We start from the raw sequence: 26,496 nt of genomic DNA, 5'->3' as shown, positions 1-26,496 counted from the left end.
GTTGGCTTAGCCGCACTGGTTGGTGCGTAGAGGCAGCAGAACTAAGGATCCACCCATTCGCCACCTTTCTCTGTCCACTCCCCACCCACCTGTGCTGGGGGTGGAATAATAGCCCCAAAGAACATTTTCTCCCCTCACCCAGCAATGGTTATGCCACCCTATTCCTTGCATGGGGGAATTCAGAGTCTTTCATGAAACAGAAGAGGATCCATGTGCCATTCTCTTAATTAAGTAAAGTGTGTTAGTTTAATATAGCAGGGGACAGTTCAGACCAGAAGGGGGTTTCACTTATTAAATGTTTATCATTTGAGCCACTAAAGCATCAGAATCTTAACACAAGGACTTTGATGATTTAAATATTTCCCCAATGAATAGCCAATGTTTCCTAAATCTCAATCATTCGTGTCTTGCTCCAGCCCTAGATATGCTTATATTATTTACCACATCGCTGTATGACTCCTCTCATTTGTACGTAAGATTTATGGGGCAACTCTGCTACACTCAGTATAGACAAGCCTTCTGTCAGGGACCAGGATCAATGGTTGGGAACATCAAACCCATGAAAAAGAAAACAGATTTATCAGGGAATAATGGATATATTCAGGAAGTCTCTCTCTCTGGAAGAGCTTTATTTATTAGTCTGCTGATTACGCATTTATCTCCAATGTTGGAAAACATAAGCTCCATCATTTCCAATGTTGGAAAACAAATTCCTCTCAGTCAAGACCATAGAAGGCTACAGCATAAAATGATTACAAGAGGTGTGCTTTATTAGAGAGTAGCAGTAATGGAGCTCAGCACATACCATATATAACTAATAAGGACAATTATTTTTAAATCTTTCATTTAACAATTGTCATCAATAATTGGATGACATACCAGCATTAATTTAACACAAAAAAGTGCCCTGAGACTCTTTTTGAGTGATGTTTCTCTGCTTGAGTCCTTGCATATTTCAGATCTCCTTCAGAAACTTTGTCATAACAGCTTGTGTTCCTTTAAAGACCATCACGATGACTGGGTACATAGCTCTAATGGCGTGATGTGCTCCATCAGTGGAATGGCACAGTAGCAATGAAAAAGGAGGAATCATTGTGCACCTGCTGCATAGCGGTCAGGCCTATAAACTCTGAAGACCATAAAATGAAGGTGAATTATGCTGCTCAGCTGTTTAGGGACAGTGTAGCTTGCTTTCTGAATTCTGGTTATTAGATCACCCTTCTTTGGAGAGCTGGAGGCTCTAGCACATTTTTTGAGCTTGATTAATAATTTATTTGGCATCTGGAAGCTGGAGTGCATATGGAAAGGAATTTAAATACTCAGCATCTTCCAGACGGTACCATGGGATTATTCACAGTTTAAACAAAAGTTGTAAAAATGTGTCCTTTGTATTTTAAAGGGCAGTCCCAGGGCTTGATTGTATTTTAGCATTCCTGGGGTTTTTGCTTACTCATGAAATCATATTTGCACTACCAGTATGTTCATCCGTCTGGCATGATCTTTCATTACGTACCCAATCAACTAGCAATAGACTTGCGTATGTCAGGCTGGGGGGCATGTTCTCATTTAGGCCTTTGATGCTAAGTGATAATCTTAAGTGCATGGTGGTCAAGGCAGCATCCTAGCCTGCTTGCGTTTAAGGAGGTGACATCAGGATAACTGGAGATTAATGTGAGTTTGGAGGATATCAAGCATCTCCAATGCATTAAGGGTTGGATTCAAAGCCCATTGAAGACAAGAGGAAATCTTCCCATCTTCAGAAATCTTCAGACCCTAACCACTCATCTGGGAGACTTTGCCCTGCAGCTGTCCTAAGTGTTAGCGCTCAGTCTAGAGCACAGTTCAGAATGTATTTTAAATAACTGCTAGTGGTGCCCATTACACTGGTCTACAATTTTTGACAAGTCGTCTGCTTCAGAGATAAAATGTGCTATTTATTATGTATTTTGATGTGCTGAATTCAAATATGACAATTAAAACAACTGAGTGGCTACTGTTTCTAAGATATTTAAGTTTTTCCATTTTATGTCTATGTATCTTGTGTAGATAGAGTTTTAATCATAAATTGTAAACCTAGGTCTTTTCATGTGTTTATGGTTGCTTTACATGATAATATTTCACCTGTCCTGTTTATGTAACACTTTAAAAATCAGCAAAAGGGTTATATAAATAAAATTTATTATGAAACATAAGGCAAAAAACAATTATGTACATAGTTTAGTCCTATTCAGTGTCTACTTGGCGCTTCTTGGCTTGTCTCTTGTATTCATTAAATGGAGCATCTCTTGTCACTGTCCAGCAATAGTCTGCAAGCATTGATGGGCTCCATTTGCCCTGATAGCGTTTCTCCATTGTTGCAATGTCCTGGTTAAATCACTCGCCGTGCTCGTCGCTCACTGCTCCGCAGTTCGGTGGAAAAAAAATCTAGATGAGAGTGCAAAAAAATGTATCTTTAGTGACATGTTGCAACCAAGGCTTTTGTATGCCTTAAGGAGGTTTTCCACCAACAACCTGTAGTTGTCTGCTTTGTTGTTTCTGAGAAAATTTATTGCCACTAACTGGAAGGCTTTCCATGCCATCTTTTCCTTGCCACACAGTGCATGGTCAAATGCATCATCTTGAAGAAGTTCACAAATCTGAGGACCAACAAAGACACCTTCCTTTATCTTAGCTTCACTTAACCTTGGAAATTTTCCACGGAGGTACTTGAAAGCTGCTTGTGTTTTGTCAATGGCCTTGACAAAGTTCTTCATCAGACCCAGCTCGATGTGTAACGGTGGTAACAAAATCTTTCTTGATTCAACAAGTGGTGGATGCTGAACACTTTTCCTCCCAGGCTCCAATGACTGTTGGAGTGGCCAATCTTTCTTGATGTAGTGGGAATCTCTTGCACGACTATCCCATTCACAGAGAAAACAGCAGTACTTTGTGTATCCAGTCTGCAGACCAAGCAAGAGAGCAACAACCTTAAAATCGCCACAAAGCTGCCACTGATGTTGGTCATAGTTTATGCACCTCAAAAGTTGTTTCAGGTTGTCATAGGTTTCCTTCATATGGACTGCATGACCAACTGGAATTGATGGCAAAACATTGCCATTATGCAGTAAAACAGCTTTAAGACTCGTCTTCGATGAATCAATGAACAGTCTCCACTCATCTGGATTGTGAACGATGTTGAGGGCTGCCATCACACCATCGATGTTGTTGCAGGCTACAAGATCACCTTCCATGAAGAAGAATGGGACAAGATCCTTTTGATGGTCACGGAACATGGAAACCCTAACATCACCTGCCAGGAGATTCCACTGCTGTAGTCTGGAGCCCAACAGCTCTGCCTTACTCTTGGGTAGTTCCAAATCCCTGACAAGGTCATTCAGTTCACCTTGTGTTATGAGGTGTGGTTCAGAGGAAGAGGATGGGAGAAAATGTGGGTCCTGTGACATTGATGGTTCAGGACCAGAAGTTTCATCCTCTTCCTCTTCTGACTCAAGTGAGAATGATTCTGATGCATCAGGAACCGGCAGTCCTTCTCCGTGGGGTACTGGGCGTATAGCTGATGGAATGTTTGGATAATGCACAGTCCACTTTTTCTTCTTTGACACACCTTTCCCAACTGGAGGCACCATGCAGAAGTAACAATTGCTGGTATGATCTGTTGGCTCTCTCCAAATCATTGGCATTGCAAAAGGCATAGATTTCCTTTTCCTGTTCAACCACTGGCGAAGATTTGTTGCACAAGTGTTGCAGCATATGTGTGGGACCCACCTCCTGTCCTGATATCCAATTTTGCAGCCAAACTAAAGGTGATAGGCTTTCTTAACCATAGTGGTTATACTGCGCTTTTGTGATGCAAAAGTCACTTCACCACAAACATAGCAGAAGTTATCTGCACTGTTCACACAAGTACGAGACATCTCTGCTCGCTTTGGCTAAACAAAAATGTGTCCCTTTGCAAAATCAAACACTGACAAATAAGAGAGCACAACACTGTATGATTTCTAGAGCTGATATAGGGCAATTTGTTCAGCAGAGTGATGTAAGCTTTGTTATGATTGCATCATCCATGACTACTAGGAATAACATGATGCAATTCATATCATGTATGATGCAATACCAGCTTCAGACTGCATCATTCATTGTTTTGCCTAAAAAGCAAGTACTGTCCAAACCCAGTCATAGATTTATTCATAGATCCAGTCAAAGATGTATTTTAGTCATTTCTGGTTTAAATTGAGATCCCTTCCCTTTATAACTCACTTATCCCCCGCCATTCCCAAGTCAAGGGTCGTATATACTGACCCAATAGCATATCTTGAAAACTAGAGCCAATCAACAATTTTAAGCATCATTTTCGTTCTCAGTGACCCAGAATTAGTGAAGTTTGACTACATTTATTTCAGAAGCATTTTGGCTGTAGAATCTGTCCATCTACCTTCTTATATAGCACCACGCACCTCTGTATTACGCATATGCAGTATCAGCCGGCCCTTTCACAGAGCCTCTTCTGAAAGTTTTGGGTCACACATAATCTTAACACCGAGATAATGTCAAAGCCAAAAAGGTGCCAGCTCCAGCAGTTCATTGAAAATGAATTTTATTTAATTCATGCATATCAGGCCTGATCCTCCTCTAGTTAGAGCCAGGGGGAGGTTGGTCATTGATGGTAGAGGGAACAGAGTTCTATGGTTTTTAAAATGTTGGTTATTAAAGAAAATAGTTAGATAAAACAAAAAGTACAGTTCAGATACAGGGGACCTGATTCTCCTGCTGCATGAAATAAGCAACTCACATTGATAGCGCTAGTATCTGTATCCTGTATCTGATACTGGTAGCCTGAGACAGGAGAAAAGGTCTTAGTAAGTTGTTACATATAGACTATATAGGACCATATTTATGCTGGTATCATTCAGTGATGAACTCAGTCAGGTGTTGACCTGCTTCTAGGGACTCACCTGTTAAACTAACACATGAACATAATCTACTTCTATTGATGTACAGTTTATCTACACAATGGTATCTGCCAGGTTCTCAGATTGTACGTCTCGTTGTAAGTTATGGATTCTCATGAGTTGCCAATAGCTCTCATTGTGTTTTCAAGGGGTTTTAAATAAAGAAGGCTACTTAATCATCTGGAAAGAAAAAAAACCTGTTGAATGCTGTCATATTTAAGCTACTGCTTTATTTAAAAAGGGAGAGATACTGAAGTTGCAGCAATAGGGAAAAGGGTGAAATGCCACTTCCCTGTTGCCTCTCAGGGCATAAAAGGTACAGACCAAGATTTTCAAATAGAGGTGTCTAAAGTTAGGCACCTAAATCCATGACCTGATCTGCAGAGGTGCTGAGCATCTGAAGCTCCCAGTGATTTATTTTATCAAGTTATAGGGACCTTTTAAAGTATTTATTTAGACTGTGATAGTGCCAAGAGGCCCCAATCCAGATCAGTGCCCTACTGTGCTAGACTCTGTGGGCACAAAGGAAGAAACAGTCCCTGCCCAAAAGAAAGAGATAGACAAAGGTAGGAAAGGAAACAGAGGCACAGAGGGGAGAAGCAAAATTATCTAAGGTGACACAGCAGGTTCCCAACACAGCTAGGCCTAGAACTCAAGTCATCCACATCCCAGCCTGGTCCTATCCACAAGACAACATTCCCTATCTTTGCTTATTTCACCATATGAATGAAACTGAAAAGGGGAAAGAGCATTAAACGTGCATTATATGAAGTGATTGGAGAGGTCAGTGGTGGGTTAAAGGAGGTCACAAGACCAGTCAAGCAGCCTTCCTTCCACTCTCCCTTTGCTTTCCCCACTTTCTCCATAGCTTTATCTTCCTTTCATCTGCGTCTTTTTCGCTTTCTGTTCCTGCAACTTCAAGATCTTCTTTAAAAATAAAAATTCAGTGGCTTTCAGTATGCTTGAGGAAGTCATTTATGGGATGAAAACAGAGGGAGAGCTGATGTTCACTGTATTTCCATTCCTGGATGGTAGAAATACCATGAGAAGATCAGCTCTCATGTTATTTCAGATTTGTTAGAGGGTAGGGTTTAGGTTTATATATATATATATATCTCCTGAAAAATCTTGGTATTAGGATAACTCCAAATAGGTAAGTGTTTGTATGGATAGTTTTGGGTGTGTGTGTGTATATATATATTTGGAGTTATCCTAATACCAAGATTTTTCAGGTTTAACAATGTTATGGTGGAATCCAAATGCACCCTCCTAGCAATTGCTACATGTGGAACAATTATTTATGCACATTAATAATAATTTATTGTGAGAATCAATGATTGTACATATGTCCAAAAGCAATATGCGAGTCTATTTAACTCTCAGTGCAGCAGAATACATTGACCTTCAAACATTCCATACTATTTAATCAAGAAATCATTCAAAGGTTTTCTAACAATGTCTTCCATAACTAGTTGGAAATTAAACATACTTACCCTTTATCTACTTTCTGCTGGGTGCTGTCAGTTTTCTAGGGTTCCCTTCCGAAAACTTAAACAACATTGGCATGGACCCCAACCTAGGAACCTGAGAAACAGAAATGTTTCTCTTGGAGCCACAATTCCTTCCTCTGTGTCTTAGCAATAGGTCCATCCCCACTCACAGTTTGTTGAGCAGAGTTGATGGAGTCCAAAAATTCAGACACATCAGTCTCCAGCCTGGGGTCTACCACCTGACCAAACTGAAATTTCATCAGCATCATTCCTGGAGTTTCAGCCCAAGCCACCTCAGTGCTGGCCATCACCTTGAAGTTCTCTCTACTGCTTCTAAACCATTTGCTGTCTTGAAGCTGCCTTTATGTTGAGTCTTTAGAAAGGAATCAGTGGCATTAAGGGACCCTAACCAAAATGCTAACCCCCACCCCCACCCCCAAGGAAGCACTCAGAGCCAAAGATAAGAGCCCCTTTTCCCCTACTTACCTGGACAAAGCATTAGTATCACTACCCAACTATGCCTGTATGTGTTTTTTGTCAGAGTGACCCCTCACGCCAGGCATAGTTGGTGCAGTTCTTTTGTCCTTTCATTTTCCCAACAGGGCGAATAGCATTTTATTGCCCCAAACTCAAGACTTAACTGTATTTCAACCAAAATGCCCCAAACTGTCACATAACTGAAATGCAAATTAGTCCTGGCCCATTCAGTCATTTCCCTTGCTTACCAGCAGAGAGCGCCCTCCCTTTCGGGCAGCTCTATGCTGCTCTGTTTACTGACAGTCATCAATAGGGAGCTGCCTAGGCTCTAGGGCTTCAGGCCACCTGGCACACATACAATAAATGCTCAGCAATAGCACTATGAACTGGAACCACACTGGCTAGATGAAAGAGGAGCGCAGCCTGAGCAGGGGCCCTGGGAATCATCATGCTTGTGCAATGGAGGAGGGGGCGGCCTCAGGGTGCTGGAGGGGGTGGCCTTAGGAGTGGCAGTTCCTCTCTTTGCTATGGGTTCATCCTCTGCTATGGGTTGGTGCACAGGAAGTGCGGGATGATGCCTATGCCCTCACTTCAGAAGGCTCCTCTGGGTCCTGTAGACCTGCAGTCAGCATAATTCAGTCTCCACTGTCATGCTCCTAGTATGCTAAACAGCAAAGCATGACTGATTCCTGTGCAGGTATGACCAAAATGGAGGAAAGGGGCTCCCTGCATCTTCTCTCCCTGCAGTATACCTCTCAGGGCAGTCATCATTTAGCCTGAGAAAAATGCCTGCTGTACATGCTGAAAAAATACCTGAAGTGTGAACCCTCCTGTAAGCACGCAGGCATGTGTTAATGTATAGCAAATGCACACTGCAGTATTCTAGGGGTCAGAGCATACAGTAGTATCAATTTGTTTAGCTTAATGCTAAACAAAAACAAGGCTGAATAATCACAGCCTGCATCCTTAGGAAAATGGGGTAAAATCCTTTCCTCAATGGAAGTCGAATAAGAAAAAGGAACAAGATTAATGGGTTCACACTTAACAGCCTGACAAAGGGACAATCTATATTCCAAGGGGGATTTCCAGAGGCTGAGAGCAGAACGGCAATTGATTGCAAATTAATCCCCGTTTAATGTTTTCCAGAATGAATGGTACATTAAGACAAGATGAAGAGGGGCAGTGGGCTGGCACCCTGAACTGGATTATGAAGCAAACAATAGATGTAGCAGAAGGCTTGATGATAGCAAAGCAAGCTTCGAAAGAACAGAAACCTTACAAATCAGGGATACTTTAGTCTGAAGCAGTGGAAGAATAATGATGAATGTACATTGCTCAAATGAATAATATCATAATGGATCCCTTGAATGTCTTCATTATGATGGACAGCCTAGACAGCATTTAGTGACACTAATATTGAACTGGAATATCAAGCAGGTAGAAAAGAGGATTAGGTTAGAGAAGAGCACAGAAAGTTTTAGTGCCTTAGTTAAAAAATGAGAAAGGGCAAACAACTACCCCCTGTGGAATACCCATATCTATTTAATTCAGCATGTGACACTGGAGGAAAGCAAATGAAAAAGGGAGCGGCTGTCATTCTGGACAAGGACAGTGATACCAGGGACTGCATGGATATGTTCAGAAAATACTTCAGCAGCTCAGAGCCTCTTGGATACTTGCAAAATTATCCTGCATTAAGAAATGGCTGTAAGCCAGTTTTCTGGCTGATGGTCCGTGCTGTCATACCCATCTTTCAAAATCTTATTTCATGTACAGGGCTAACTATTTAATTTTGGTTCAGGATAGGGGTATGTGTGGCACACACACACACACACACACACACACCTTACTATTGACTGGAGCGATATTATTACACACACACACACACCTTTTCATAACAGCAATGGCTGTGCAATTTATTGGCAACTGCAGTAAAGTTTGCTAGCTCGCACTTGATGAATGACATTTGTTTAACTGGGATAATTGCCAGTAAATAAATTCAATGCAATGCACTTAGACACCTTTAGACAATGGATAAATGACATACGGTAGGAAAGATGGTCTAGTGGATGGGCCCAATCCACAAAGTTTCAAGTGCTTCCAAACAATACAGGAAACATCTACTACCATGATTGGTGGCTGATTACATCATCCTTCATGTTTCTCTTCCCTATACCATACAAAGTGTAGCAAACGAGTCAGAGTCTTTGAAGTCTGGAGAGAGATAAGAACCACCAGCATAGCAAATTGTTTCCTGCACTGAGTAATGTGCACAGTCTGACAAAGAGGCTTTTGCTTCCCTCCTGGCTTGGCAGAAGGGAAACTAGTTTTTTTTTTTAAAAGGGGAATTCACAACATCCTTATAAGTAACTCCCTGTCTCACCCCCCTCCCAACATTTCAACAAAACCCAAACATTTCCAAGCAGGTCTTAATCAGAAGTTGTTGGTGTCAAAATTTATGAATGGCTTAACTTTGAGATGACAGGATCCTCTCATTCAGTGACTCACAGCAAGGATTCTCTACCTTTTCCATGGCTGTGAAGGAACCACATAGCAAGTTGGAGATGGTCTCCTGGAGCACCTTCCCAAGCTAGTCACAAGGGCATGCACTAATTCTCTTCCATTCATGATTGCATATCATCCCCATGACATCTGCAACTGCAAGTGGGGAAAAGCAAAAGAAGAGTATTTAATATATTGTGAACTGTCCTTTAATGTCATCTAGTAGTGGGACACACGGAGAAGCCAGATTCATAAGAGCAGCCAGCCCTTTGTGGACCATCAAGAAGTCTTCTGCAGACCACCATAGGTCCACAGCCACAATTTAGAATCTCTGACCAACACTTTATTCCAAGGGAAGATTCATAGAGAGTGTCACTGTGCCTCAGTGGGTCACAACTGAGAATACCAAATTCAGGACAAACTGCTGAGAAATAGGGCAGAGACACCCCAAAGCTGGTGGTTATACTCCCATAAAATATACCAAACCAGTAACAAAAGTAAACTTCTGTCTCGCCACACTGGCTAACAAGAAGTCAGAAATGCAGCCTCCTTAGGTATTCCAGTCCTTGTATCACCACCAAAAACACAGAACTTAATGATGAGTGGTTATTTAAAACCAATTTCATCAATGAAAGGGTTCTTCTGATCCCAAAGGACCAGCCAGATGGCCAGGTCAATATATAAATCAGATCTTACCAAATACGGTATAGAAATGTACAAGGCTGGCTGTGTTTCCATGAGCTACACATTTCCCTGTGTAACTAATCAATACGGTGGAACAGGGTGTTGATGCACACCAAGATCTCATGGGAATCCTGAAGAGAGATCTCCAGGAAACTTTCCTGGAGGTACCCAGTAATCCTCTGCTGAAGGTTCGGTGCCAGAGCAGCTTTGTTCCTTCCCCAGTTGTAGGAAACTTTCCCGCGCCATTCGGCAATCACTTGTGCAGGGATCAAAGCAGCACACAGGCAAGCAGCATAAGGAGAGGGCAGAAGCCACAAGCATGGAGCAGATGTACCCCCACTTCCCTGCTTACCCTTAGCAGTGAAATGTCTGCCACAATGACCCCCACCTGTGGAAAAGTGTGGAAGAATTTTAGAATTTTTTTCCTAGCCAGCCGCACCACGACCCTTGCAGAGTGAAATTCTGGTTTTGACCCATTTCTAGTTCTAAATTGTTAAACACAAGCTTCAAAAACAATGAACTAATACATCAGCCAGCCATTTGGCTCTGAAAAGCCTGTGGATGTCTATTAGAGTTACTGGGGACTAGAATGGCATTTCAGGAGTTAAAGAGGTAGGCAGTTTTGTGCCCATAGTCTGGCTGCCTTAAAGATATGTAGGCAAAGAGGCATTTGAGCTCATGCACATAGAAGTGGAGGATTAAGAAGCAAAATTTAGGAGTACCTTGACTGTCCAGGGCTGGATATTTTAGTCAAGCGAGGAAGCAAGATGCAGTAACCTTTAGTCCAGCAGGATCCCACCAGAGAAAGGTCACCGAGAACAACCTATAAAAAGAATTGTCTAGCTGTCATTGTCTAAGGAGAACCATCAGTTAAGCCATGGAAATTCTGGCCAGTGACTGTCAGGAAGCAGAGGAGCCATGGGCACCTAACACCAGACAGACCGATAGGGATGGATAAGTCCAAAGACTAAAAATCGTGCATTTTGATACATAGGATTTGCATGACCAGGAGAATGACTAACCTGAGTGCTCCAGGAGTAGTTAGAAAATCAAAGTTAGTGAGGGCTCCTTGAACAGTTAATTTATAGTCCCTGGGATAAATTCTACTCTCCATTACATCCATGCAGCTTCACTAATTTTAACTGTATTGTATTTAATAAGGTTAGTGAACTATCTTATTTTATTTGCCTCCATCTCCTGTCTGTGGTCAAGACCTTATTTATGCTAAGCAAAATGTACATGTCACCTACTTTCAGGCTATAATCGTAAATTTTGTTATTTTCTGCTCCTCTCCGCTGTGGGCAAAGATCCTTCTGGCTCTATTAGCTGGTGCATCAATAGTACTTGCTGGCAAAGTTCATGATACTGGGATCGTATCTCCTTATTGCTGTCCTCCCCCCAAAAATAAAATTGTTGCACCATGAGTGCATGCAGAGGATCAAGGCCCATTGCTGATGAAAAAGGAAATGGATTACTCCAGAAGAACAGTTGCAGTTCTTAAGAACATTATACAATAAATATGTTGGTGCACACGATGCTGTTGGCATGCTAAGTAGTTTACCACACTACTCCCTGCAGCATTTTTTAATGAAATACTGATAGTTTTGCATCTCATTGGATAACTATATTCTGAGGCAACAGTCTGAGTGACAGCTGTTCAGGAGGCACGCAAAATATTCCATGAGACAGCAACTCCTTGATGAGTTTTTTTGCATATTGTTATACTCTTGAAACTCACTGTAGCTGGGAAATGAGATATCAGTGTTGAACATATAGCATTTTTTTTCAGGTTTGGGGGGTCTCTCAACTTCCGTTCCTAACCACTCACAACATTATACACAGAAATGTAGAAAGACAAACACCTAGGCAAGCGCTTTTCATAAAGGGCTAGAATAAAGTGCCTTTCAGCCACTGCCTCTGTTGGGGGAGGTAGGGAAGGGAGGTTAGAGGAGGAGCAGGACATAAGCAGCTACTCCCACTCTGGCACCGCTCTGCTAAATTATTCTTAATTATCTGTCTGAGCGTAGCACCTAGGAGCCCTACTCATGTGCTAAGTGCTGTACAAACACACACCAAAAAGACAGTCCTTGCCCCAGTGGGTACAGTAGGGATGCTGGGCAATGGCCATGACCTTGGCCAGCCACTGATTGAGTTTCTAATGACTCTTTTGATGCTAGAAAACCCTGGGACTTGGACACTGGAAGCAGAAAGATGCCACTGTTCAAGGCATAAGAGAATGGGGGGTTAGTTTAGCCCCATCTCGAGGCTTCCTTTCTGCCTGGTTTCTTTTTTTCTGGGAATGGAGGAGAGGGGCTTAGAACACAGAGTTTGTTACTGTGATTGTTTCATATTGGAAGTCAAACTTTACAGGCATTCTTTCCTCTTGTTTGCTCACCTACTCATAATTCTACCCTTCCGTGGGGTCTGTTACTTATTGCAACACTTTTTTCTTGCCTACAGTAAGTCAAAACTATAAATAAATAAATTGACTTCCCTTCAGATTCTTTATTTTATTGGTGCCCTCAAGTGTTGAAATGATAGAACTGACACTTTAAAAGCAGCTGCTTGCAATTTTTGAGGTCCTGGACAACTGATACAATGGTGATACTTATATTTATAGATCTAGTCTGCTTAGGTTCTGTTGTATTATTGTGATGGAATATATGGGCCCCAAGAGTCGAAGATATTAACATGACCCTGAAACTGTCCAACATTAAACAGTGTCAAAGGTGGTTCAGGGTTTGGTATACGGAGGCAAACCTTATTAATTTTTTAAACCTTTTATTAAAAGATGCAGGAAACCCCCCTCCTCAAGAAGTTAAGCATTTGAAATGTAAAGTAGTATGTAAGGTTTTCATTTTAACAACATCTCTTTCCCTGGAGAAAGTTTTTTAGAAAGCATCCACCCCCCTCCCTCATTGACAGTCGTTTAGATGGTAATTACAGTTCTTTTGGGGAAAAAGAGAAGTTAGTTGAGATGGGCTGGAGCTGTGGTTATTAAAGTCCAATCCCATTTCCTAGAATGAAAAACAGGACAAACACACAAAAGGGGAAAGAAAAGGACAGCAAAGATAGAAAAGAGAATTCTTTCCTGGATGTCTGGCTGGTGAGTCTTGCCCACATGCTCAGGGTTTAACTGATCGCCATATTTGGGGTCGGGAAGAAATTTTCCTCCAGAGCAGATTGGCAGAGGCCCTCGGGGTTTTTCGCCTTCCTCTGCAGCGTGGGGCACGAGTCACTTGCTGGAGGATTCTCTGCACCTTGAAGTCTTTAAACCATGATTGAGGACTTTAATAACTCAGACATAGGTTAGGGGTTTATTACAGGAGTGGGTGGGTGAGATTCTGTGGCCTGCATTGTGCAAGAGGTCAGACTAGACGATCAGAATGGTCCCTTCTAACCTTAAAGTCTAAAATGGAGCTCCTGTCTCTGGTGTTGACTCTCACTTGCAACCTGAGGGGTGGGGTGGGGGAAACACAGGCACAGAACACAATCCCATTAGACAATCCAAAACCTAACAAACAGCTTCAGGTTGTTTAGGGCACTATATTGTGCTGCCTTTCTGGTCACTGGGGTAGAGCAGTGTTATAAAATAAGTAGTTTTGACTAGGTAAGCTAGACTCTTATTTGACAAAAGGAAAAGGAGAGAGAAGGTGGAGTTTGATTTGTGCCTACAGAATGAACATGTTTATTTTTTAAAATGCATTCAGGTTGGACCAGAGTGATTGAAAATTATCCATTTCAGTGCCGTCGCCCATAAAACACATACTTCTGAAGTCAGCAGCTAAGGAACTTTATGAACAGAAAAACAGTCTTTAAATATACTGTCTTATGTGAGAGACTACCATAAAGTTATGATGATTTTTCCCTCATAATAAATTTTTCCATGTTTCATTTATAGTCATTCTGACACAAACCTGTCTCAGCCGTAACACAATGTGCTGCCAACTGGCAGCCCTACAGCACGTGTGATCCTACATTTGCAATGACAAACCCTGGGCAACTGGACAGATAGATTCCAAGGGGACAGCATTGGCTAAATTGCTCACCACTAATTTGTTAACTCACAGACAGCAACATAAGCTATCAGCTGTGGAAAGCACTTTCCTGGTTCTCCTGACTAGAGGGATGCAGGCGGCAGCACAAAGCAGTAATAAATCAACCAGCCTGTCAGTCCATCAGTGCATTACATAACCAGGTAAACAAACAAGTACTGTAAATTGTAAAATACTGTAGCTATTTTCACCTGGGCAGGCTGAGATGTTCCAGACAATCAATTGGGGATGTAGAAAAGGTTGTCTGCTGCCTGAATAAATCTCTTCTGAAAAAAATACGGGCTAAACAGTGCTACTTCCATTTGAGAAAAGACACCTCCTTCAATGAGCTAGAACCAGACCACCACAAGGGGTGATACCACAGTGTAAGCACTGTGAGCTACAGAAATACTGTAGAAAAGAAATATTTCTAAGTATGTGTTTCGTAGCTTCTTAAAATTCTAGGGACACACATAGGGAGCAGCCACTCCCGAAAGCCTGCTCATCTGGATAACCAGCAGATGGGCATGTAGAAATCTGTTCAGTTACTGGAGTCAGCAGCAGTCCCCACTCTGCCCCTTCGACCCCCACTTGGAAGGGAGAAAAGGTGCCATTTTCTTTAGGAAGAGCTAGGCTCTCACTAGAATCCCTGGTGCCAGGGAGGTGGGCTGGGTGGCCAGTGGAACAGCACAGAGCTTAAGATTCATGGTTTTGTACTTTGTATTTCCTCCAGATCCTTTGGGTTTACAGACCACAGGCCCCAGTATTGGCAACCCCATGTCTTCAAAAATCTAAATCGAGCCTCCCCCTCCACTCCTGAATGGCTAAAAAGTCTTGAGATTTAAAAAATACGTTGGGGGCATTTGTTTGCCTTCTGTTTTTTGAGCCCTTCGCGTGCACATTTTCTCCACAACTTCGAGGGGCTCGTGGGACTTGGGCAGCAGGGCTGTTTCATTGCTATGTAGACTTCCGGGCTCGGTGGGAGGGTCCCAGAGCCTGGACTCCAGCCTGAGCCTGGAATTCTACACAGCAATGAAACAGTCCTGCAGCCAGAGCCCTGCAAGCCTGAGCCCGCTGGCATGGGCCAGCCACGGGTGTCTAGTTGCTGTGTAGAGATACCCATTGAGGCCCTAACAGCCAACTTTCCTCCCTGTGAAGAAAGTTAGGTATACTTTCTGCACATTAAACTCTGAAGTGGTCTGCTGAATTTTTACCCTCTCACCGTTTATTCTCTCAGGAAAGTAACACATGACCCAGAATTTGGCAAGCAGCCATTAAAGGGACACTTGTGGTCTTGTTATAGAGATTTACACTTCATTTGCAGCACTTTCATAAAAACTTGAAAACATTGATTTTCCCTACCAGTTTTGTCCCACTCACTGATATAGATTTGTTGCTCCCCTTTTTCTCATGAAGCACAAAACAAACATGGTCCTAATTTTAGCTTTGCCTTGTCATCAGCATCATTGACAACACCAATTATTTCAGCACAGAAGTTGGACTAGGATTGGTTAGTTCATCATTCTGCCAGCAGAATGATGGTCTCTGAAGAAACAGAATGAAAAGGAGGGTCCTGCATAGATAGTGGCTATTAAAAATAAATACTTATGTAACCCTTCTGCCAGGCTGCGTCAGCAACAAAAGGGTTTGATATCTAGGTGTTCCTCTTTAAGTTACAAAACAAAATTGGCTCAAGCATACACTCAGAAAACTGGGAAAACTAAACCACTCTGGGTACCTCTAATGGGCAATACTTCCCTCTTCACAAGCACTGAGTCTGTATAGAACAAAAATAAAACTTAAGGGAAAGAACATAGCATTAATTTGGGAAAACAGCAGCAATGACTCAAAAGTATGAACAATAAGAAAGACACCCACCCCCACAGTATCTTGGTACTAGTCCTTTGTCTCAGTTTGTAGTGTGAAAGTCCACTGGAAAAATGTCCCTTTAATACTCCGTTCCCCCTTCCCTTTGCTGCACCCCACTCATGGTTTGTGGTCCAAGGTCAGTGAAGTCCTAGAGTTCAGTGGTGTGTTCACCTCCAGCCCCAAGGAGAAGTGATACCTCTGCTGCTGCTCCACTGTGTCCTTTGTCCAGTTTAATCCAGTCCAGTCCCACAGCACTATGACCATCTAGCCCAGCTATTAGTAACCACATTTCTTGGATTTACTGTGCTGCTGCTGTATCTCTCACCACACTACCTTCAGGTGCAATTCTGTGTTCTGAAGCTTCATCAAGTAGTCCAGATAGTGATTTCAACTCTAGTGATTTCAGTGGGTTGCAGGGAACCTTACTACCACCACTGTTGCCACATCACCTTATCAGTGGTTTCAATTCTAGTCATCATTAGAAGATAAGGACCCTCAAACAAGTCTAGTCAACTCTACCTTGAAACACAAGAGAACACAAATCAAATATCATCTAGGACAATTAAACAACAGCTCCACCAAATACAAACCACCCACACTTTCTCTTTCATTTGAATTTGGCTCACTACCCCATGCTTTGCAAGTGATATAACAGTTTGGTGACCCCTCTGTAAAGCATACTAAATACAGTTGTGCTGCTGCCCTTTAGTCACATAATAAGGATAACAACATTTCATTACCCCAGCAACCCACACTTAGGTGAATTTTAACCCCAAATTGATCACATTGGTAAAGCAGGTGTGTCTTATGCAAATAAGATCTGCTTATGAGGTCTTTTCCTCCAGTTCATCAATAGATGGCAGGAGAGAGCTCATTAGACGTCTGTCTTACACTTAGAACCATGAATATATTCCCCAACACCGGATAATACTTTTTTTAAAGTAGTTGAAGTGTGGGGCGCTAAGCCACTTATTAGGGCTTGTCTTCACTGCAATGTGAGCTGAAGCTATAAGTCACATATTGCCCCTAGCCTGACTTCCATCCATGCACACATCTCTTACTCAAATTAAGGGTGCTTTAAGCTTGAGTTTGCTGGCCCATTGGGGAAGGGGGGGAGGCTGGGGGTTGAAGCTGGAGTGCTGCTGACACAGGACAGTAATGCAGCGTGGATGCAGCAGCTCCAGTTACAACTCAGATGCTAACCCCATCAGTCTGCACAGCTCAAGTTTGGCAGTGTGGTCACTCTCACTCAAGCTAGCCTAGCGCCAGTGGAGTAGCTCAGCTGTACTAACTCAAACTAACCATTGTCATGAAGACAAGTCCTAAGGGCCAGATTTTCAGAGGTACTCAGCACTCATTTAGGCAGCAAATACAGTGGGCAGATTTTCAAAAGCATGCAGCCTATTGGGTGCTGAGCTCATTGGAAAATCCTGGCCATCAGTGACAGAATGGCAGTTAACGGGTGATGAACAGGTTTGAAAACCTGGCCTCTCATTTAAGTGCCCAAATGGAAACAGAGCTCTTTTGAAATGCTAGCCCCACTTGTGGGAGCTGGGCACTTGGCAATCTAACCCCACTTGTCTCTTTATTAGCAGCACTAACATAATAATCAGGCAATTAGTAATGAACTGCAGGGCAGCGATCATTCCCAGCAGCAGTGCAACATGCTCACAGGTACATTACAGCAAGTGTCCCTCACAAAGGGGAATTTGATTAATTGAGATGGTACAATGCTAAAGGCACATATAATAGGGTTACCATACGTCCGGATTTCCCCGGACATGTCCGGCTTTTTGGTCCCCAAATCCCCGTCCGGGGGGAATTGCCAAAAAGCCGGACATGTCCGGGGAAATAGGGAGGCTAGGATCTCCGAATCTGTGTGTGTGGGTCGCCCGCTGTGACATCATCTCGGTGTGACACTCGGCTCCTGCCCAGGGCATGCTGGGAGCTGTAGTCCAGCCGGGCCTCACGCTCCAGGGAGAGCCGGGAGAGGGGAGCGGCCGAGAACTACAACTCCCAGCGGCCCCTGCGACACAACCAACGTGCCCGTGAGGCAGCAAGACGTCGGGGAAGGGGGGCGCGGGCCCCTGTCCTTTGTGTAAGCGGGGGAATGGTCCCGCTATTGTGGGGAAATTTCCTGACTTCTGCACTACCCCGGTGAGGTGGGCAAGCGAAAGGATCTGAGTCCCCGCTCCCACTTCCTTTACCCAGAGGCCTCCCTGCCCTTGAGGGCTCCCCTTCCACTCTCCTGTCTGGCTGAGTCCTCGTAACCCCAACAAGGCTGGGCCCAGGATTCCTGGGGGGCTCGACCCCCAACCCTGCTGTGGTCACCTAGGACAGGGGCTAGGGTGTCCCCACTCCGGGGTACTCTTTTTACACTGGGCACCTTCCTGACCCACTGATTATTCCATACAATTTAAAGCAAATACAAGTTGTTTAATTAACAATTAATCTAAAGAAAAGAACAAGGAAAAATGGGAAAGGTTAAAGGAAAACACATCACCCTGCTCTGTGGCAGGGAACATCACAACCAGTGTCTCTGGAATGTCAGGGCAGGTCACAGTCTGCTTCTTGTAGGTCCCAGGCCTCCTTTTCAGGCCTAGGCCGTGCTGCAGAGACGCTGCGGGTTGGACACTTGCAATGGTGGTGGCCACACACCTCCGGGCTTTGAGTGGTGGGACCCTTCTTCCCAGCGTCAGCCCCCCGTAGGGTTAAGGTCCCCCTCCCGCTCTGGCCTGCAAGGGCCCTTGTCTGGGGGTGTCTTTCTGTGCTGGGCCCTTTGCCCAGGTTCCCCCTTGGCTGGCCCCACTTGCTCACCACACCTGGCTCTGCGGCTGCAGCTCTGCTCCCAGCACAGGATCTGCTCTCCCCGGGCTGCGTCTCTGGCTCTGTGGCTGCAGCTCCACTCCCAGCACAGGATCTGCTCTCCCTGGGCTGCGTCTCTGGCTCTGTGGCTGCAGCTCCACTCCCAGCACAGGATCTGCTCTCCCTGGGCTGCGTCTCTGGCTCTGTGGCTGCTGCTCCGCTCCCAGCACAGGATCTGCTCTCCCTGGGCTGCGTCTCTGGCTCTGGATCTGGCACGGTTCTGCTCTCCAGCTCAGCTTGGGCCCCTGCTCTCTCCTTAGCTCGGCCCCACTCAGTCTGACTCAGGCCATTCCAGTTCACACGGAGGACGGGACCCCCTCTGGCCTCCTGACTCCCTGATTAGCCTGCCCGCCCTGTCAATCAGGCTGATCTGGAGCATTGGCCTCTCCCCATGGCCCCTGGGGACTGTCAGTCTCAGGCTCCTGATTTGCCATCGACCCTTCCCCTTTCAGTGCTGGGAGCTAGCAACCAAAACACCCCACTGGATGTTAGTAAGGGGGCAACAGTCCCCTTACATTCCCCCTTGCTAAAATACTGCCACATTCACAATATTTACACCGGTACATTCGGGCCCCATGGTAACAACATATACCCATGTCATTGTATATCAACAACCCATTAACAATTATTAAAAGAACATTTAACATATTTAACATTTCACATCTACTTCTTAATACCATACATAACAATATTCATTAAAACACTACATAGAACCAATAACATAATTATCTTTAAGTCTAACAGGAAGTATGCCCTTATTAGCCCTCTGGGACCTTCTTAAGACTGGCGGTTCGTTACCCATATTTTTTATTTTCCTATCCTCGGGTAATACTGGGTCAGTTTGAAGGATCTGGCCATTCTTGTTAGGGTTTGGGTTTGCCCCACTCTGTCCCCCTCTGTATTCGGTTTGTGGGACTAGAACCATTTCCCAATTGGTTTTAGCCTCCTCAGGGTGTACTGATTTACGCCTCCTATGGTCCCTGTCTGGACTAAGAGTACAATGTTTCAACTGGTCCCTATGTACTACTATCCCAGGACCTCCTCGTTCAGGCTGGTTAGCGTACACTGGCAGTTCGGGATTGTTGTGGGTGACCACAGTGGAGGGATTTGGCTTCCATTTGTCCTGTATTTTATTACACCTCCGGCGTCTACGGCTACGAACTGGTACACAGTCACCAGATCTGATGAGAGCCCCACTGGACTTGCTATCATAAGTCCTTTTCCTACTTTGGGCTCTGTCTTTAGTTGTACTGAGAGCAACTTTCCAGGCTGTCTTCAGCCTGTCATGGTGACCTTTGACCTGGTCATCATAATTGATCATCTTATTCTTAGAAAAGACTTCTTGATGCTTCTCTGGCAACGCCTTTATGTTAGCCACATGTGCAGGAATCAGCCTTTGACGCGCCGCTTGAACTGGAACTGGCAGTCTCCCATCACATCTTTCTTGAAGAAAGGTAACTCGGCCTCCTTTCTTCCTCGTCACCTGCAGCTCATTTCCTGGTACACAGCTGTGTTCGTCAAGGATCTTCCCTCTCCAAGGAGGAATAATGGTCTTCCGTTCTCTGCCCACTTTACCATTTCCCATATGCCTTGTGGGGCCCAGGGAAAGACTCTGCCTCTCCTCTCGAGCCAGTACTCTACTCAGCACAGCATTCTTTGTAGAGTGCTCGTGACAGTTCATCCTCCTAGTCCCTTTTCCTGGTAAGAGTAGCTCCTTTAGCTCACTAATGATGTTCATCCCTAGAATCCCGGGGACTCCTTCTCCTATATGGCTCCCTTTTGAGGCTTTGTCTTTCAGGATGAAGATGCATTTTCCTGGCAGTGTCTGGCCCATATACTCTATGTCTGCTTCAAGGCACCCCACCACTGGGATTGCCAATCCATTAACAGCTGTTAGACGTACAAACTGTGTGCTGTGCATGGTCAGGTCCTTGTCCTTCAGATATTTTTGAAAATGCGACTCAGTAATGGTGGTGACTTCTGAGCCAGTATCTAACAAACATCTGGTCTTCACCCCTGCTACACATACTTCAGCAGTTAGACAGTCTCCAAATGCTCGCTTACAGAAGTCGCTAGATATGCTGGCACTGCCCATGTTCCTCTCAACACTGTATGCAGAGGGATTTTCCACGAAGGACAGGCCTAGGAATCCTTCTGCCACTGCTTGGCCTTCTACTGTAGAGGGACCAGTTGCTCCTGGTGCCCCATTGGTTTCGAGTGCCTGGGACTCTGTTCTCCTTCTCAGTGAACATTCTCGGCTAGTATGTCCTGGCCTTTCACAAGTGTAACAAATGTATCTTCCCAGCTCGTCCTTCAGTGGGGCTCTTCGGGATCCCGGTGCCCTTGGATACTTTGGCATACTAATGGGATTTTTTTCTTTCATCAACTCAGTCATCACTTTCAGCATCTCCCCCTGTTGGACCGCCAGTTTTTGGACAGCTTCACATAAGCTTTCCAATGTTAGCGCTGTTTGGGGCAGGACCTTTTCCCCAGCAGCTGCATTCACTAGGCCCCCACTTCGTGTATGGGGATTAGGCTTGGCCGCCTCTGCCACAGGAACTTCCTCTTCTTCTGACCACATAATGGCAGCCTGCATGAGTTCATGGAACCTCTTACTGGGCTCTTCTTTAAACCTCCTTTTCATTTCACGTCGGAGGGAGTCATCACGGAGCCCCAGCACCAACTGCTCTTTCAGAACCGTATCTGGGTCTGGAACTCGCTGAGGGTCTCGCCGCTCCACTTTGCTCATTCTCTCCTGGAGGTCATATGCGTATGCCCGGACAGTTTCACCAGGCTCCTGCTTTCTCTCAAAAAACTCCTTTAGTCGGGTTCCAATAGGTACCTTGTCTCCATACACTTTTAGGAGGAGTTCAAATACCTTTTCCACATCTTTCTTGTCTGCCACTGCCATGAACTTTACTGTGGCCTTGGCCTGGCCCTTGAGGTGCTCCTCTATGAAGTCCACATGATCTTCTTCAGGTACTCTTAGCACACGCAGAGCCGCCTTCACAGACTTGACCCACTCCTCTACTGTAATGTCTCCTGGTCTAGTCGGGAAGCCACCAAACTCCGTGACCTTCCGCTCCCGTGGGACATAAATAGTAGGGGGTTTCTTAGCTTCTGCTGTCTGTTGCTCTATTACTGCCTTGGCCAGCGATAAGGCTTCTCTCTGTTCAGTTCTAGCTTGCTGTAATGCCTCCGCTTGGTCTGATAATCTGCGCTGAAGTTCAGCAAACTGGGTTCGTAGTTCTTCAATTCCAGCCATGGTAGGGTGCTCAACTAGGCCCGGACCATGCTACTAGAACTTAACCAGAAAACCAATGGGATGGACCCTGTGGATAGGATCCTGTTCGTGACGCCAATTATGTAAGCGGGGGAATGGTCCCGCTATTGTGGGGAAATTTCCTGACTTCTGCACTACCCCGGTGAGGTGGGCAAGCGAAAGGATCTGAGTCCCCGCTCCCACTTCCTTTACCCAGAGGCCTCCCTGCCCTTGAGGGCTCCCCTTCCACTCTCCTGTCTGGCTGAGTCCTCGTAACCCCAACAAGGCTGGGCCCAGGATTCCTGGGGGGCTCGACCCCCAACCCTGCTGTGGTCACCTAGGACAGGGGCTAGGGTGTCCCCACTCCGGGGTACTCTTTTTACACTGGGCACCTTCCTGACCCACTGATTATTCCATACAATTTAAAGCAAATACAAGTTGTTTAATTAACAATTAATCTAAAGAAAAGAACAAGGAAAAATGGGAAAGGTTAAAGGAAAACACATCACCCTGCTCTGTGGCAGGGAACATCACAACCAGTGTCTCTGGAATGTCAGGGCAGGTCACAGTCTGCTTCTTGTAGGTCCCAGGCCTCCTTTTCAGGCCTAGGCCGTGCTGCAGAGACGCTGCGGGTTGGACACTTGCAATGGTGGTGGCCACACACCTCCGGGCTTTGAGTGGTGGGACCCTTCTTCCCAGCGTCAGCCCCCCGTAGGGTTAAGGTCCCCCTCCCGGTCTGGCCTGCAAGGGCCCTTGTCTGGGGGTGTCTTTCTGTGCTGGGCCCTTTGCCCAGGTTCCCCCTTGGCTGGCCCCACTTGCTCACCACACCTGGCTCTGCGGCTGCAGCTCTGCTCCCAGCACAGGATCTGCTCTCCCCGGGCTGCGTCTCTGGCTCTGTGGCTGCAGCTCCACTCCCAGCACAGGATCTGCTCTCCCTGGGCTGCGTCTCTGGCTCTGTGGCTGCAGCTCCACTCCCAGCACAGGATCTGCTCTCCCTGGGCTGCGTCTCTGGCTCTGTGGCTGCTGCTCCGCTCCCAGCACAGGATCTGCTCTCCCTGGGCTGCGTCTCTGGCTCTGGATCTGGCACGGTTCTGCTCTCCAGCTCAGCTTGGGCCCCTGCTCTCTCCTTAGCTCGGCCCCACTCAGTCTGACTCAGGCCATTCCAGTTCACACGGAGGACGGGACCCCCTCTGGCCTCCTGACTCCCTGATTAGCCTGCCCGCCCTGTCAATCAGGCTGATCTGGAGCATTGGCCTCTCCCCATGGCCCCTGGGGACTGTCAGTCTCAGGCTCCTGATTTGCCATCGACCCTTCCCCTTTCAGTGCTGGGAGCTAGCAACCAAAACACCCCACTGGATGTTAGTAAGGGGGCAACAGTCCCCTTACATTTGGGTGGGGGGTGTCTCTGGGCACCGCTCGGCAGCCATCGCAGGGCTTGGGGGCGCCCCAGGGGGGGTTGTGGACACCAGCGTGTTGCGGGGAGCCGGCACTGTCCGGATTTGCGTCCCCCTGGGGCTGGAGCTGCGCCCCCGGCCCCGGGCACCAGTCACGTAGGGTTACCATACGTCCGTTTTTTCTGCAATCAAACCCTGTCCGGGGGGAATTGCCAAAAACCCGAACATGTCCGGGAAAAATACCGGACGGGCACTTCCTCTCCCGCGGCTCCTCTGCTCCTCCCCTGACTCAGACTTCGGCTCTGTTTAAGAGCCAAGCTGCCCGAGCCAGCGCTACCGGCTTCGGGCAGCCCCCGTGCCTCCGGACCCCAAGCCGCTGGCCAGGCTCTTCCCCTCCCGGGCTCCAGCTGTGCTGGGGAAGCGCCGGCCGGGGGCGCAGGGTCTGGCGGCTGCCCGGCAAACCGTGAAGCCGGTAGCACTTGGGCAGTCCTTTTCGTGTGGCTGGGAGGGAGGAGGGGGAGTTAGGGCGGGGACTTTGGGGGAATGGGCGGAGTAGGGGCGGAGTTGGGGCGGGGTCGGGGGTGGGAAAGGGGCGGGGCCAGGGCCCGTGGAGTGTCCTCTTTTTTTATTTTTTAAATATGGTAACCCTACATATAAGAAGGGTAGGCATGTCTGCAACACAGGTGAAACACTCACTGATCTTGGTAAAAAGATTGAGGCTACTAGACTATTCAATACATATTGGGAGGAATGGGCCCAAAACACATGCAGGAGAAGTGTTTTCAGTTTCACTCACTGAGACGCTGCTGGTATTTTAACAAGGGGCTCCCATAAATGTTTCCTTCCTGTCTCAAGAGTGCATGTACTTGCAGAGAATCAAGAGGAACTGTGGAGTAATTTGTTTTCTCATTTCAATCCAAAATTGCTTTCCCATAACCATCACCAAGGAGGGAGGTAGCCCCATTTGGCAAACAAACTGATCTTAATGGCACTTCTCTGAAGAGGCTTCAACATTGCTCCTGAAAATTTCACTGAGCTTGTTGTATAGCAAAATGTTCCACTTGTGTAGTGTGATATTGCCAGGGGAAGACCTTTTTGGGAACACAATAGTATCCTCCCCGGAACAATTTGCTTTTAAAAAAATGTTACATCCTGTTCCCTCAGAGTGATCTGTTGTATGAGGAGCTATGGATTTTTTCCATCATACATAAAAGAAAAATCATAGAGAGACTAGGAAAAATACCTTGAGGTAAGAGGAAAGGCATACTGCTCAATAATAAATGCAGCACAGTATGACAATTCACATTACAGTAAGGAGCTGAGAAAAGAAGGTACATTTTGCCCCTTAAGATTCTACGTGAATAATATTCGGTATGTTAGTTATCTGGAGAGAATGCTGAAATGAGTAAATAGGGACTTTAGCTAGAGGGGAGGATGACGAGTTTCTTATTTCTCTCTCAATAAGAAAAGTTTTTTGGTGAGATATAGCCACTGAGAAGACAAGGGCAAAACAGAGGTCTCTAAAATGCTCGGGAAAGCTGAATTACAACTGGAACTTTGCCTACTGAAAACAACAAGAAAAGGTCATAATTAGTTTAACAGCATGATGACAAGACTTAAAAACATATGTTGATAGTCACAAGGTCAAATTTTCAAAAAGAGGTCTTCAAGGGCTAAAAAAGTCTATGCCCGCTGATTTGTGAGAGAAAAATCTGCATTTACACATGCATCACCTATATATTGGGTAGTTAGACCCTTGATCTGTTCACTCAGATCCCCACATGCACAAGTAAATAAGTGCATGCACAATTTATTAATTTAACCCATTACATTTAGTATGGAAGCTCAAGAATACTTTGCCCGGTCCCCAACCTGCTGCGGCTGGGGGAGGGGTGTCCTCCCTCAGCCCAAACCCAGTCCCGGGCCAGACCTGCCATAGCCGGGGGAGGGGCACCTATCCCACAGCCCCAGCCCCAGAGCTCTCCCCCCCAGCCCAGGTGCTGCTATGGGGGAAAAAGAGCTGGGGGGAGTGCTCTATCCCCGCCATAGGCCTAGGGCAGCCTGCACCCAAAACCCCTTATCCCTGGCCCCACGCCAGAGCCCACACCCCAACCCTCTGCCCCACTCCTGAGCCCCTCATCCCCAGAGCCCGCACACCCCAACCTTCTGCCCCACCCCTGAGCTCCTCATCCCCGGCCCCACCCCAGAGCCCGCACCCCCAGCTGGAGCTCTCACAACCCTGCACCCTAACCCTGAGCCCCCTCCCACACTCCGAATCCCTCAGCCCCACCCCCAACACATGAATTTTGTTATGTGCACCAATATGGTGCACTACCTCCATATAGGTGCACAAAACAAAATTCATTCCACACATGTGTGGGGAAAATTAGAGGGAAAACTGGTGGTAGTTTGTGAATGTATGTGTCAGGGAATTAGAGATCAGGAAAAAAAGAATTTGATAGCTGAGCAAGCTTTACTGAAAGCCATGAGAATTGCAATGCTAAACCAGCAAGAAGCTATTAAAGAGGAAGGGCTTGGTATTAACCCTGTTGCAACGCCAAAGACTAGAGATGGGCCTGAATTCCCCATATCCCCCAAAACTGGGGTGACTCAGAATCCAAAATCACCTTCTGATGTTGATAGTTGGTCCAGGCAAGATCAAGGAACTTCAGCTAAGGCTGCCTTGCCACTTTTAACTTACTCTGTCTAAGCACTTCACTTGTCTGAAATGTGTTCTGATTGCACCTGTGTATATGGTGTTGCAGAACCTAGACATACTGGATACATCTTCACTGGGGACATTCACTACTGGTGGTGCATCAGCAGTGATGGCATAAGCATAGCCAGGTTGCAGGAATTTTTGCTCTGAGAAGGATAAGGTGACAGAGTAATTTAAATGCCTGCTCTCTGTCTACCCTCCAGCTTCGCTACCACCAGAGGAGCTGCACTGATGGACAATTATAGGTCTGT

The sequence above is a fragment of the Chrysemys picta genome, chromosome 1, assembly GCF_011386835.1.
Source record: "Chrysemys picta bellii isolate R12L10 chromosome 1, ASM1138683v2, whole genome shotgun sequence".
Classification (NCBI taxonomy): domain Eukaryota; kingdom Metazoa; phylum Chordata; order Testudines; family Emydidae; genus Chrysemys; species Chrysemys picta.
This window is presented reverse-complemented; position numbering follows the sequence as displayed.